Source organism: Pseudorca crassidens, chromosome 4 (genome assembly GCF_039906515.1).
Source record: "Pseudorca crassidens isolate mPseCra1 chromosome 4, mPseCra1.hap1, whole genome shotgun sequence".
NCBI lineage: Eukaryota > Metazoa > Chordata > Mammalia > Artiodactyla > Delphinidae > Pseudorca > Pseudorca crassidens.
The window spans coordinates 109,094,450-109,110,803 of record NC_090299.1 but is presented as its reverse complement, the minus strand read 5'-3'; the positions used below and the strand labels follow the sequence as shown (position 1 = coordinate 109,110,803).

General features: G+C 45.9%; 1 protein-coding gene across 4 annotated transcripts in view; it reads right to left on the bottom strand.

The window, feature by feature from the left end:
* Positions 1-16,354, bottom strand: part of SHROOM3 (shroom family member 3) — a 317,982-nt gene that overhangs the window by 64,377 nt on the left and 237,251 nt on the right. The window lies entirely within an intron of this gene.

Below are 16,354 nucleotides of genomic sequence, written 5' to 3'. Positions count from 1 at the left end.
TTCCACCGTGCTGCAGGCAAGCCTTCTGTGTGTCCATTTAACCCCACCCCCCACACAGTCCCTAACACCATTCCCATAGCTGTTTCCCTCCATACTCCCAGGCAGGCAGAGAAAAATGTTAAGCCCCGAGCGCCCAGGGCGTCCCACCATGGGAACACAGGTATTTCTTCTCCGGAGGAGAGTCTTGGCTCCTGAATTTCCAAACACCCTGACTGCACCTTCAAGGCCTCCTCTCGATCAGACTGTCTGTCCCCTGCCTCAGGTGCTGAGGAGGGCTTGCCACACTGGGTACCAGTGGTGTGTTTTCGTGTCTGTCTCTGAGAGCCGACTGGTAACCCCTGCACCACGTCCTCTGGAGAAGGCGCAAATGCCTGCTGTTTCTCCTCTGCGTTGGCCTTGGCCGAGAAGGGGTGGGATCATGAATGGTGGTGATCTCTCTGTATTTCAGGACAGGGAGGGAGATGACCAGGCAGTCGGCAGGGAGTTGCTACTTCTAAGCTAAAGTTTTCATCTTTAGTTTGATCGAAGCATCATTACCTCCTTTGTTACTTTACTTTTCTCACCAAATTTAAGATTCCTGGCTTTGAATATATTCAATATTCCCCTAGACTTGAAGTCTGAAGACCTGGTTGAGGTTCTGTCACTTGTGAGCTGAATGACGTTGGGAATGTCAACACTGAGCCTCAGGGAATGTGAGAATAAGAGGCAGAGCACACGATGTAGGAGCCTGGCCCTGGAGTCTGCTGCTGAGTCAGAGTCCTGGCCTTACCCTCTGACCAGCTCAGTACCTCGCCCTCTCTGTGCCTGTTCTCTCGTCTCTGAAATGAGTGCAAAGGACCAATGGCTTTCATACGTTGTTGAGAAACTGAAACGAATTCAGATAAAGCACTTAGGATAGAGTCTGGTACATATTCGGCCCTCAGCAAATCAGCTCCTGTTATTATATGTATCCTGCAGAGTTGCTATAAAGTTTCTAGATAACGACTATTAACTGTCTAGCATAGTGCCTACACATGGGGTATGTGCTTAATTAACGAACCATTTTCATTACCGTCTTCAACAGCACCTTCATTTTAGAGCACCTTTCAGCTAAGATGTCATGTAAAATAGACACAATTAAAAAGACCTAATTTATGCTGGAAATAACAGCAAAAAGAGTTTTGTCCAGAGTTAGCATGTCAGAGCCTTTTGCAGAATTCATCATGTGGTCTCCAGTTAGGATTTCTACAACCCTCAGAGGCACCAACCCCAACGGCCATCAGGCTTAAGCTGAGGTGGAAAGTATACTCAAAGGCATCTCATCATCACATGAACATAAAGGTGACACAAACATACACAGCACATCCAAGACCACCCGTTGGTAGAATCCATTCCGACAGCAAGCTTGCCTTTCCAGCTCTCCTCTAGACCCTGACGTTGTCTGCTGGAGAAAAACAATAAAGACCAGGCCTGAGCTTTCAAAAAAACATTGTGGCATTTAATAACTTCCTCTTTTTTTTTTTCCCCTAAACCACAATTGCTGGCTCTGTCCTTTCTGCACAATGGCTGAGCCCTTTTCTCTCTCCTTACCCCTCCCCCCTCTCTGGGAGGCACCAAGGGACGGAAAGTCCAGGGTGAAAGCTGTTGGAGTAAAGGGCTGGCAGGAAGAGCAGGCAAATGGGAAGGAGATGGAAGCAAGAACATGAGACTGTCTTATCTTTTTAAGGATTTTCAGTGCGTGATCCTTTTCAACCCTAGCAGGGATGAGCAGCCCAGCAATGCCCTCCAGGGGACCAGCTGACGTTAACAACTGGGTGCAAGGGTTCATAAAACCAGGGTTGGGGTTGATTGTTGCTGATGGCGGCCCCCAGGCTAAGTCACAGCACAGCCTCCCCGCTAATCTTCACCTCCCCCCACCCTGGATGGGCTGGCTCCCGAGTGACCTGTCTGGATGCACAACACCAAGGAGGAAACAGGTGGGAAGGAGCGCAGGAAGAATCACCAGCACCCAGAGCACTCCTTTTCTGGAATCACCTCTTTCTGGAATAACCTGGACAACAAATACACATTTTTAAGCTCACATGTTCTAGTGAAAAGAAATTCCATAGTGAATCTTGTTGGCAAGACTTATGAGATGTTTTTGAAGGCTCTTTTTAATATTGTTTCTTGCTGTTCTCCAGTCTCAGTATCACCAACTATGAGTGAGGAAACAGGAATCCGAGCTGACTTGAGAAGATTTAACGGGGGCTAAAAAAAAAGACTGTGGGGCTTCCCTGGTGGCGCAGTGGTTGAGAATCTGCCTGCCAGTGCAGGGGACACGGGTTCTAGCCCTGGTCTGGGAAGATCCCACATGCTGAGGAGCAACTAAGCCTGTGCGCCACAACTACTGAGCCTGTGCTCTAGAGCCCGTGAGCCACAACTACTGAAGACCACGCACCTAGAGCCCGTGCTTCGCAACGAGAAGCCACAACAGTGAGAGGCCCACACACCGCGATGAAGAGTGGCCCCCGCTCGCCGCAACTAGAGAAAGCCCTCGCACAGAAACGAAGACCCAACATACCCCAAAATAATTAATTAATTAAAAAAAAAAAGACTGTGATCCACTATCCCAGTATCATCTTTCTTTGCCAGATAGTTAAGCAAAAGATCCACGCCAACCACCTACGTATTTCTACTTTCTATGATGAGTACATTCATACTCCCAGCCCTCACTAGTCATAATTCATGAATATATACAGACTGCTTTACTATTTGGTATTTTAATAGAGTCCTTAACTGCTTTCTGAACTGAGTTTCAGCCAATACTGAAGAAAAGGTTCTGGATCGTCCTGTTCCTGTAGCTCTCTTGAGCACCATGAAAACTGGGGAGGGTCCAGGAAAGCTGGAGAGAAAGACATACAGAGCTGGGCTAGGCCCGATATCGTGGTCTCTCCAGATCCCTTGTGCTCCTGGTTTCTACTGCGTTTAAATGGGGATGGGCAGGGGGGCTCCTATCTCCTTAGCATGGACCGTTACCACCTTAGGAAGAGCTTGGTTCTCAGAATCAGCAGTTTCGTCCTTTTGGTTGTGTTTTATCCAGGAACAGCTTCCTTGACAGTCACATCCATTCCTGTCCCCACCAACCCAGCACCTACCCAGCAGCCAGCACTACCTTTAAAAAATAAGTGGATTACATCATCTCTAGTAATAAAACTTGTGTAGCTTCGCCATGCACTCTGGAGGAAATCCAACTTGGCTGTGAGGTCTCCAGTGACCTGGCTCCTGCCCACCCTTTAACATCTCCCCTCTCATTCACCCTGTCCTCACTGGCCTGGCCTGGGCTCCCCAAGCCTGCCAAGCTCTCCACTTCACACATGAGGTTCCCTCCACCTGGAACAGCCTTCCTCCCAATTCTCTGCTTGGCTGACTCCTCCTCAGTCTTCCGGTCCCCAGTGGAACATCACCTCCTCAGAGATGGCTTCATCCACCTCAAAGAGTCTCTTCCCGGCACCTGGTCTTTCCCTTGGTTGCACGTGGAGCCGCATGTAAATGTTCATTTGCACACGGTATGTACCGGACAATAAGTGCAACAGGGCCCATGGCTGACTTTTCTTCAGTTTTGTGCTTTTAAACCACTACATACCCAGGGCCTGAGACAGTGGGTGGGTCATGGGAGGCACACAACACAGACTTATAGAATGAATCATAGTTGATTGTAAAGGGAATAATTGTGGAATGCACCCAAGGTGGGGCTCTCTGCCCTTCAACCCTTAAAGGCATTAAATTGTTTCCAATACATGTTTGGGGGAAGGTAGGGATCTCTTTCCTTATAGCCACTTTCTACATAAGGTTGTGAGTCAATTTCTTTGTGAAAGTAGAATTCGGCTCTAACTCTTGGTCCCTGTCATCAACAGCTGCTTTCGTGGAGTCGAGAGCAGTGTTGGGGGACCACGGGCCAAGCCCTTCGACAAACAGTTGGTGCAGCTCAGCGCAGTTTCGCTGCCTTATGTTTCGAAGCAGCCAGCATGCCTTTTGAGATGAAGCAGACAGACCTGCATTTATACAGGGCTAAGTTGTCCTCAGAGCCCTCTGGAGAAATTCCTTCGGATTTAGGCTAGGTGCTTGCGTGTATTCATTTTCACGATCTGCTTCATGAAAAGTCGTGTTTGTGGTTTCCTGGGTTTCTATTTTCTCTTTGTGCCACTCTGTATCCATCACGCAGGAAACTGGTCCCACCGTCATCTCTGCATCCTGTTAGCAGGCCTCTTGTATCATCACCTCAGGCTCCCCAGCACTCTTCCCTTCAGTCTCTGGGAGGCGGAGAGGGCCTGGATTCTCGGCTTCTTCAGTGTGCAGAGGACGATTTTAAGAACTGATGCCCGTAGGTTCAGGTTTGTTTCTTAGCCTAACGTAGCTGTTCTTCATTTGCTGGTGACTGGGCACTTACCAAAGATTTCACAGACATTCTCAATGAACTGCCCTTTCTTTAAAAGCTCCTTGTTTCTATTGCTGGCCTTTTGGTACCTATGTATTTAGACTTAACCTTTCAGGTCACTGTCCCTTCATTACTCTCCTTTCTTGTTTTTTAAATGATGACTTACCATCTAGGAAGCTGTTCACACTGCACTCTCTCAGGCCTGTATCCTACCCAGTGCGTTCCATCATAAGCATGCCTTTTACTTGTCCTCAAAAACCCTTCTGCTCACCCACCTTGGTTCGGCAGCATGGTTATTACAGGGGGGCCATACCTAACCCTTCAGTCATGCATAGCTGTGCTCTGTATGTCTCGGCCCTGTGTCTGTCTGTACCTCCTGTTCCTCTTGCTGATGCTTTTTCTCACTTGATTTCCCCTGAAACCTCCCAAATGGATCAAGTGTACAATTTATACCACTGACAGTCAGCATATTTCTGACTCTTTCTGAAACCATAAGCCTAACTATCTCCAGATCTTAAGCCCGTGACCTCTGTGCCAGCCTTGCACCGAGACTGGAAAAGGGTGGGTAGGGGAAAAAGCCAAATGATTAGCCAGATCTTTTAACCTACCTATTAAATATTTAATCTGCTCTGGATTTACTTTTGACTTCAGTTCCTCCACCCACTGGGCCCTATGACATAGCTAGCCCAGAGCAAGTGCATAAGAAAACCAAGGGCCTGGGCTTCCCTGGTGGCGCGGTGGTTAAGAGTCTGCCTGCTGATGCAGGGGACACAGGATCGTGCCCCGGTCTGGGAAGATCCCACATGCCGCGGAGCGGCTGGGCCCGTGAGCCATGGCCGCTGAGCCTGCGCGTCCGGAGCCTGTGCTCCGCAACGGGAGAGGCCATGGCAGTGAGAGGCCCACGTGCCGCAAAAAAAAAAAAAAACAAAAAAAAACGAAAACCAAGGGCCCTCATGCAAGGGCTTATATTAAACTGGTGATATCTTTACCACTGGAGCATCTGGCCCTAGCCGTAAACACTGAGTCTGATCTCAAATCAACTCTAGTGAGTAGCAGGCTGTAACTCTGAATGAACAGTGTAGATTCCGCACCCAGATGCTTGGGTTCCTATTCTGGCTCTGTCGCCTAGTAGGTGTTTGACTTTGGGCAGGTCACGCAACCTCTCGTGTCTCAGTTTCCTCCTCTATAAAGTGAGGATAATCTTAACACCTGCAACAAAGGATAGTTGTGAGGCTTGAATGAATTAATATGTGTAAGGCACTTAGAACAGTGCCTGGCAGCGTTCACTTCTTACCAATAGAAAGGAAACTTACATTTCTTGGGCGCAGAGTACGTACCAGATACTGTGCTTTAAAAAGTTATTCATTAATTTTATCATTTGAGACAGCAATGATCCTCATTTTATAGATAAAGAAAGCAAAAAGAAAGAAAACAAGTAGAAAGAAGTCTGGCCGGAGACCATGCCACCCCTCATGAAATGCCTCTGAGGGTCCCGGGACTTTGCTTACTTTTTTCTTAGGCATCAGCCACATGCCAATCCACACCTGCCTGGCATTTCTGCCACATGACCCTTTTTCCATTCATATGAGACAAAAAGATACTAATGAAGACAAAAGACCAGCAAAAGTACCAGAATGTTACTACTGGGTGATAGGATCATGGGTGATATTTTTCTTCTCTTTCTCTAGACCTTGCAAATAGTTTACAATGAACGTTTATTATTTTAACTATCAGAAAAAGCAAAACTAGCCTTATTTTTTTTCCTTACTAGAATGGGTCTCATTTCTCCGTAGTTTTAAAGGAAAACCTTTGTCGGGAAATGGCAGTGGAGCTATCTACCCTGGGAGTAAATCTGGGCAGTGAAAAGACTTCATGCTGGTGGAGGGTTTACTTTGGGATCCCTCACAACCATGGAAAAATACCTGGAGGAGGAAGCAAGAGTTCTGGGAAACCAGTATCAGTAGAAGGTGATGAAATCGTCTTAAGAAAGTGAGGCCTCTATCTTTCTTCCCTCCCACCCTCTCCTCTCCCTAGTGTCCAAAGAAACATAACAGTTCCATACTTTAATATTATCCATTATAGCTTGAAAGTACCTTCTGTGCATGAGTCCATTTGGCCCTCATAATAATGCTAAAGGGCCAGAACGGCAGGTATTATTTATCCCCACTTAACAGATGTAGAGACAGCCTCAGACAGGGATAGTTACTTGCTTGAGCTCAGGACTTGTAAGCTCCATGAAGTCAGGGTCCCTAACTCTAACTTTCATGCTCCCTCTTTCATATCATATTGCCTTTAGAGTCTACAATCCTAAAAATCCTCTGACACAGGTGACAAACAATACCAAAGCTTCTTTAAAGGGAAAGCTTCTTCAGAAGAAAGTCAAAAGTTACTGATGGCTACTGCTCAGACGGGTCCCCTCTCTGGCCCTAGCCCAAATGTCCCTAGATCTAGAGAAATGATGAGACCAGATTTTGGAGGGCTCCTCCCCCATGCCACCCAGACTGCACCTTGACCCGGAACTTCCTATTGATACAGGACACGCTTCATGGTGAGACTCAGAGCACACTGCTACACCCAGCCCAATCATCCATTCACTCAGTCAACAATCGCTAAGGTTCAACCAGGGACCACACAATGGATTAGGCATCAGGCTTGCAATGGTGACAAGCCTATTTAGACAAGAAAATCTCCCAGTCCAAATGCCTAAGACCTCCCTCTCCCAGACCACACAGCACGGTGTAGTACCAGTTACGACCTCTAGGAGAGCATGTTGGAGAGGATCTACTAGAGATGAGAAGAGCAGGAAAGAGAACAAGAAGCAACATGGCGGGGGTCCCAGCAGCTTGGGCAGTGGCCAGGCAGCCCAGCTTTGTGAAGGCTCTCGGTGCACCTGGCACATGCCCACCCTGCCTCCACGATGCCCAAGAGGAAGGTCAGATCCATCCAGGGCTCAGCGAAGGAGGAGCCCAAGAGGAGACCAGCTCCTGAGAAAGTGGAAACAAGCTAAAAAAGGTGGCAGGAAAGGATAAATCTTCAGACCAAAAAGTGTAAACAAAAGGGGAAAGGGGAGCAAAGGGAAAACAGGCCAAAGTGGCTAAACAAGAGACTAAAGAAGATGGACCAGCAGAAAACGGAGAAACTACAAACAAGGAGAGTCCAGCCTCCCCGATGAAGCAGCAGAGAAAGAAGCCGAGTCTGATTAATATCATACACCCGGTCTTATCAGTGGTCCCTGTCTCCCTTCCTGTATACTCCAGAGGAATGTTTTTATCAACTATTTTGTAAATGCAAGTTTTTTAGTAGCTCTAGAAACATTTTTAAGATGGAGGGAATCCCACCTCATCCCATTTTTAAAGAGGTGAAATCAGTTGCTGACTGTTTATTTTTCAGTACAGCCAGAAGATAGTGGGATATTGAACATGGGAGGCTTTGATTATCTTGGGTGTCAACTTAACATTCCATAGACGGGGGTAATTTTTATATCCTATAATACAAAGCATACTAATTTGGAGTCAGTAGTGCATGTAATATGTCTTGAACACTTTAAATTACGTCTCTTCCCATGTTGTTTTTGGTAGAATTGTTTCCTAAAGCAAACCACTCCTTGATCTTGGCTCTCCTTGTCAGAATTCTGTGCACTCTGTAACATCTTCGGTCATGGTCATCCAGTTTTCCTAGTAACTTTGTAAACGTGCTACGAACAACTGAAAATTTAAGTATGTGGTGCATGTGGTATTAAATCATGAATTAGTGCAACTTACGATATAACAGCATATCAAAATTTAAACATATTGGTACTTGATATCCTGTTAAGGAAAATTTGCCTCCGAATTTTAAGCTGGAAAGTCGCCGGAATAACTGTTCAGAAGAGAATCACAACTACACAATCTTTTAGATTTTTGGTACATATATTAAGAATTGTGTGCAAACTGAAATGTCTGTGTACTCATCCTCAAAACAACCAATAAAATCTCAATTATGAAAAGAAAAAATAAATCGACCCAGTGGAAGTAACACAGGAAAATAGATTTGGTAATACTTCCTCCCTTATTTCCACAAAACATTAGGGAAAAGGAGTTTGGATGGCTAAGTAGACACCAAAAACGGCCATATATGCACGAACTATTATAGAGGGAAATAGTACTGGAGCGGCAGCCAGGAGGCCTGCACTGGGTTGGTACAGATGTACTTTAGGGTTCCTTTTACCGTTAACAGTCTACAAACCAAGGGGGGAAAGGGGCATAAATGACAAATCCTGAGTGAGAAAACGATTTCTCGAGTATCTCCGTCCACAAGTAATGAGCACTTTCTACACGCAGATTCCAAGCTGGAATCTATGCAGAATAGGAGACAATTTCTGACTTCCAGCCTTGCTGGAGAGACACACAAAGAATTTGAAGCCAGATCAACTTGGGTTCCAATCTGAGCTCTGCCACTATTGTGTCTGAGCCTCAGGGCCTCTTCTGTAAAAAGGGGACAGAGTATGATGTGCCTGGTGACACGGCTATGGGACTAGTAAGCCGGGCATGTGATAATCACTACAAGACAGGAGCTATTATCATTTGATCTAAGTGACCTACATGAGAGAGGTGAATATGGGAAGTCACCCAAGGGGTGTGACAGGATGCTGCTATAACGATCGGCTCTTTAATTCCTTAAAAAGGGCAACAGCAAATGTCCAAAGCCTTTGGCGAGGGATATAAATATTTAACGCCACAGTAGAGGTTTTTGCATATAGGAACAGGAAATATGGGGTATTACCTGGGCCCCTTAGGAACAGACTGGCACAGAGGACCCAGCAACCAGTGTGAAAGAAATGGTTCCTGGAACATCAAGGCAGAATTGGCCTAAGGAATTCTTCTGGAGGCCTCCTCTCACCAGAGGGAGCCTCAGGCAGTGGGTAGGGATGGCACTCAGCGAAAGTGTCTGCATGGCTGTTTTAAAAACATGATGAGCTTGGGCCCAGTTTTTTTTAGCCCCTGGAGTCCTCCCACGTCAGGCTCTGGGGAGAGAGACTCCTGCCCTCCTGCAGGCAGAAGTGGGTGGAGGGGCTCTGGCTCTGGAAGGTCCCTGGGATGGCAAAGCGGTCTGTGGGAGACAGGGTCTCTCTCCCACCTACTTGCAAATAAGTTGCTCCTGTCCTAGACCTGCCTGGAGAAGAGGGGGTAGACGTTAAAAATGTAAATGGACGTGGTCATTCATTGGGAGAAAATAGGTCCCTGGCTAAATTTGGCAACAGCTGAGGAATCTTAGCAAAAATGAACTCACCCCCTTGTTTGTGAGGGAGGCCTAATCCTTACTTTGCCCAAGAGGATTACTGGGTCTTAGAAAGAAGCTCACATGCACTTTTTTTAAGCTCATGCCAACTGCATTTGTGTCCACAATATCCAAGATTCTTTCTGCTTTTTAGGGTAGATAATAGACATTCCATGCTATTTAAATGCCTCCAAATCTCAAACCTAAATGTTTCCAACCTTTGCTATTACCCAAAGTAGGACTCTGTCTCCCAAGCTTTCCCCTGGCTGTTGCTTTATATTCTTTGGAAGCACATTTTAAATGGAAGGCAAGGTACCAAATTGCAGTCAATTTGTGGAAAAGTAATTGTTGGTGGTTTACAATACACCTTTTCAAGGTGTTTGTAACTATGGTTCCACTGGCTAAGTTTCTACTTATCCCCACCATTTTTCCTTTCCTTTGATGACTATAGGGTTAGTGTAATACAGTCCAGAGTTCTTTTTCTTTTCTTTTCTTTTTAAAAATCCTGTGTGTCCCCACTCACCCCAACACTACCCTATCCTCTCCAGGGAATTGTGGACCCACTGACATACATAACACAAAAGTGGGACTGACATAAATCTGTCTTTAGCTTAGCATGGCAGTCTCAAAGCATCATTAAAAAATATTCCCAGTTGACACCTGTGTTGGACTTTACCATTTACGAAGTATTTTTACATAACAAATGCAATCCTCATAATAACCCTAAGGAGTGTCCTCCCTCTTCACAGAAAACGAAACTGAGGCACAGGTAATTTAAATAAATCGCTCGAGATCACAAGTAGAGCGGTAAAACACAGACCCAACACACTAAAAGGCTCCAAGGCACGCCCTTGACCACGACCTACAACAGCCATATCACCTCGGGGCTCAGATATCTGCAGACGGAACAAACTCTAGAAAACAGAGCTGCCTGATCCCAGGAAAAGCACAACAATTCTTCCAGTGCTGGCTTCCTCAGGAGCGATGATCTGCGGTGGCTTCTGTTGGTAGCCACTTCTCCTCACCTTTACCACCAGGGCTGGTTAATTTCCACTCGTAGTTAACAATTCCTGTTTCAGCTCTGGGGCCCGTGGAACCCGAAATGAGAACGAATTTGGGCCTCAGATGGTATCTAAAGTGACAGCTTCAAGACAAACTCTGAGCTAGTCATGTTCTGCTCTTGAACCTCAGGTCCCCACATGATCCCCCAGTTTCCTGTGCCCACCTGGTCCTCCAGGCTGGAGGAAAACTGGCCTTGAATACCAATTCCTTCCAGACCAGAGCCTGGTCTTGTGAATGTCAACTACGCATAAACAGGTGGTACTGGGCACAAAAGCCGAAGCGAAAGCAGGTGGGAAAGTGAGTGGTCATCTTTATCTGGGCAGAGCAGGTCCTACCCCCTCCCGTGGGCACCAACACACAGGAGGCGGCAGCCGGCGGGCCAGCCGAGGGCAGGAAATACCCTGTGAGCCGTGCATCACCCCTGGTCTCCCCTCCCACTAGAACGCCAGCATGCCAAGCCTGGGAAAGGTACAGAATCCACGACAAAGAGAAGGTACCGGACTGTGACCCCATGTCATGAACCAGTGGCGGATCGGGGGCCTCCGCCCCAGACAGACCTGGCTCAGAGGGGAGGCGGCCTCCTCCCACTGTGGAATTCCAGCTGCTAGCGGTGAAGAGGTAACCATGGGAACTGATACAAAGGGCTTCAAGTTGAGGGAAAGAGGCTGGAGGCGATGGTGAACAGGCAGAGTAGGACTTCAAGGGACAGTCCTGCGATTCTCCTAACCTTAGCTGAGCACAGTTACTGTGGATCAGACTAGCGACAGGTGGAGCTTGCACAGAGCCAAGCAGCCTCGAGGGGTCAGCGACAACCAGAGTGCCAAGACCCCTGTAGGTTCTTCCTCCAGATTTCTTTTCTCCCCTTCAGAGAGCGGAGCCCCAGAAGTCTCGTCTGCCAGGAACTTTGCCCTGAGATAACGTGGCTCACTTGGGTGGACAAAACTGGTACATGGTGACATTCCTTCTAATACAAGCAGCACTTTGCAAAGGAGCTCCTCCTCATGCCCCCTGGCCTCAGCCCACTGCCCCCAGCAGCACCCACTCTGCTTGCTGGGGGGCTTTCTGGCGTGTCTTAAACAGACCTGGGCGATTGAGGAAATGGTCCTGAGATGCCGGCTGTCAAGCTACACTGCAGAGGAGAGGCATGGGTGTTGAGAACATTAATACAGAGCATCTTGCACAAAAACCTGTACTCTGGTGGGGTAGGGTGGGGATTAAGTGAAAAGGCTCATATCTAAACAGGGAATCGTGTCTGTAGAGATATTTAACGACGCTTCCCCCTGAGGCATCCACATGTTATTTTAATTGGCCGATGTGACTTTGTATGTCTGCATTAAATCAGTAGGGTTCTCCATCTACCACTTGGGATTTCTTCTTATTTAAAGTTCTAACTCAGGGTTCTCCAGAATCTGGCAGTTGAGGAAAAGCCACGAAAATGGGGAACACAAAATATCCCGGGGTAACAGTTTACTGTTCCTCTTATTTTTTTGAAGTATAGTTGATTTACAATGCTGTGTTAGTTTCAGGTGTACAGCACAGTGATTCAGTTATGTGTATATATGTGTGTGTGTGTGTGTATACGCATATATATTCTAACAGGTACACACTACTATACATAAAATAAATGAGCAACAAGGACCTACTGTTCCTCTTACTTTCAGGGCTCTGGAGCACGCTTCTCACCCTGCCTTCCGGTGGAGACCAAGATAATATCACACCTATGTCAATCCCTACACGGGCTCCACAAAGTCTAGGCCAAATCCACATTTTCCGTTCACAGGCCAGAGAGGGCCCTTCCCAGGAAGACTGCTGAGGGGCTGGGGAAAGACCCTGACATGTTTATGAGCGCCTCTGCTGTAAGCCCCGCTCCACAAAGTTGAAAGTAGGTCCATCGACCATTTAAGAACATACCAATTCTCCATCACCAGTGTTCACCTGCATACAGCCCATAATGGTCACCCTAGCACCACTTACTGGTGTAACTTTCTCCCTGCAATCATGAAATCTTAAAATAATTTTACCTAAAAGGGAAAAGTAACTGACATCTATTATGAACCTCCTCAGTTGAGAGGCAAGATCTTGTGGGGTTCCAACCCTGGCACCTCCATGCCCTCAGCAAGCTATTTAATCTCTTCTGTGTTTGGGGGTTTCCTCACCTCTAAAGGGGGCAATAACAGTGCCTACCTCATTGGAGTGCAAGGAAGATACAAGAAGAGCTTCAGACAGTGCTTTACTCTTAGCAAGTACTCGATAGATATTAGATATTAATACCCACCAGGTGCCAGGCTAGTTATTTTTACATGTATTTTGTCATTTAATCCTTATAACAGCCTAATCTGATCTATATTAATACTTCTTTTATCACCATTTTGCAGATGAGGAAACTCAGGCTTAAAGAATTTAAGAACTTACCCTAAATCACTAGTACGTAGTAGAGCTCAGATTCAAACCCAGGTGGTTCTGTTTCCACCTTCTAAGACACTTTCCACGCCACTACACTGCCTTTATAGGAGACCATTTTGTTGTTATTTTTAGTAAGGATAAGAAGAAGAAATTCTGGTGTTTAAGAAAATAGTACCAATGGGGGTGAAAAGACCCCAGGATTTTAAACCTCCACCTTAAGCAAGAGGCTTTAAAAAAAAGCCAACAAAACTAGCCTAAGAGAGTCCTCTGCTCTGAAAAAAAGGCCAAGAGAAATGGACACACATTCACATTCACAATCAGGGCAGCTATGAACCCTTGAGTATAAAATGACTTATTATTTATCATTGAATTCCCAGCGGCTAATATGTTCTCAGTAAACGTTGGATAAATGTTTAGTGAATGAATTAAAACAACCTAAAAACAAAATGCCTCTGTTGGAGTTGGCAAAGTTTATATCATCTTTCCCAAACACTCTGTTGAACCTAAATAATTGAAGCTTAATAGATTAAGTAAACTAGTATTATATTTACCACTCTGTGCAAGGCATTTTACTGAAAATTCCAGTTATATAATGTGTCCCTTTTTAAAAAAAAAGCACATTATACAGAAATCGTTTTTTCTTTTCCCCCTACATCGTTGGAAAGAGTTTATAATATGTAAACCTTTCACCTGGATTCTGTGAATGCTGTGAGCCTAATCTGGGAGTTCAGCTTCAACTGCTACCACTAAATCAGTCCTCAGAAAAAGAGGGATTTATGGGACTTCCCTGGTGGTGCAGTGGTTAAGAATCCACCTGCCAACGAAGGAGACACGGGTTCGATCCCTGGTCCAGGAAGATGCCACATGCTGGGGAACGACTAAGCCTGTGTGCCGCAACTACTGAGCCTACGCTCTAGAGCCCGCGCGCCACAACTACTGAAGCCCGTGTGCCTAGAGCCCATGCTCCGCGACAAGAGAAGCCACCGCAATGAGAAGCCCGTGCACCGCAACGAAGAGTAGCCCCGCTCGCAGCAACGAAGACCCAACGCAGCCAAAATAAATAAATAAATAAAGAGGGGTTTGCCTAGTGGGTATCTCCTCTCTTTGAGGTTTACCTCTGCTGGCAAAGCAAAGCCCCAGTGGTATTTTGATCAGACAGGCAAGAACTTTAAATTTAAACTCCCTACAACCTCGAAAAAGGACCCATTAAAATGAAGACACCTACAATGCTAAGGATATCGGTTAATATGTTACATAATCGTAAATAAATGAGATGGCTTTCGCAAAAAGTGCAAATAACTTTATCATTAACACCAAAACCACACATTTATCATGGTACATGGAATTATTAGCTGACACTTATTGAGTCCTTAACTAAGCTAAATACTTTCATTATCTAACTCAATCCTTACAACCACCCTATATGAAGGAAATGTTTTATTACTTTCCAACGTTTCCGGGTTCAGAGGCATTCAATAACTTGCCCAAGGTAACGTAAACCTACAAGCAGAGATGGGATGTATACCCTTGTCTATCCCTAGGACTTAAGTTCTTCTTCTAATTGAGCTAATGCTTCTCATACAATAAAATACATGTCTTAAGTGTTCAGTTCCATGGAGTTAGATACTGTGTAACCATCATGCAAATAAAGACACAGAACATTTCTATGGCTCCAGAAAGTCTCTTCTTACCTCTTTCTACTCAAACTCTCCCCCACCCTGCCACCTATCCCAAGCAACCACTAACTTCTGCGGTCACAGATTAGTTTTGCCTATTCTAGTACTTCATAAATAGAACTGTTTGTGTATCCTTTTTGTGTCTGGCTCCTTTCAGTTTAACATAATGGTTGAGATTCGTCCTGGCTGTTGTATGTATCACAAGTTCATCCCTTTTGATTGTCAAGTAGTATTCCATTCGTATGGCTGTACCACAGTTTATCCATTTTCTTGTTGATGGACATAGGGTTGTTCCCAGCTGCTGGCAATTACGAATAAGGTTGCTATGGCCACTCTGTCCAAGTCTCTTAGTGGACATTTGTTTTCATCAACTTGGGTAAACAGCTAGGCGTGGATATGCTGAGTCACAGGGTCGATGTATGTTTAACTTTACAACAAACACAAGTTCTTAACCCCTGTACTCTACTCCCTGCGAATGACACTAGCTTATTAACCTGTTTGATTTCTCCTTTAATACGACATGTTCCCTGAGGGCGGAGGACCCATCTCCAGTTGCTGGGCTACCTCCCACATTTGTTGAACAAATGAAGACCACTGTTCATACTCCTATTCCTTCTTGGGCGTTACCATAGCATAAGAAAACATGCTTGGCATGCATGGAGAAATAGGACAAGCTGAAGGGTGTGAGGTGGAGTGAAAAACTGCCCAGCCAGGAGACTCTTGACTTCCCATTTTCTTTTTGACATGACCTTTCCTAGAAAGTGAACCCTTCCCACTGATCCTGCAGGGAGGGCGAGAGGGGGGGGCCGTTCCTCATCAAGTGACCACGGAAAGGGAGGAAGGTGTCACTGCAATTGAGGTCACACAGTGGTTAGAATTACAGGATACTTCTGTCAAACAGGAGGGCGGAGGAAGCAGCAACCCATGAAATCCTGACCTTCTGAAAATCACCAGCAATACAGCAGCACAGCTGGAGCTCAGGGGGGCAGCCTCCAATAGAAGTTACAGGAATACTTGGTTTTGGTGAAAGCACTACATAGTTTCTCCATTATGGAAAGCCAAGAATAAATTTTGAGGAGAAAGCAAGATGTTGATGTAAAAATGTAACCAGATTGAACACACAAGATAGGAGCCTGAAAAGAAGGTTGGGTCCAAAGTGGAGAAAGCTCTCAGGCTCTCAGGCACACCAACCTTAGCGCGCGCGCACACACACACACACACACACACACACACACACACACACACACACACACACACACACACACACACACACACACACACACACACACACACACACACACACACACACACACACACACACACACACACACACACACACACACACACACACACACACACACCCCTTCCGGCCTTGGGAGGCAGAACTTTTAATTCCCATGAATCAATTCATTCATTTACTTTAAGTTACAGAACTTACACTATCCTCAACCTAGAACTTCTTAGAAAGTAAATAAATCATTGTTGATTTTCTATCCATCAATAGAAAAGGACCGGCAAGTCCTGAAGACAATTTAAAATCTTTCTTACCAAAGGAGAATCTTTG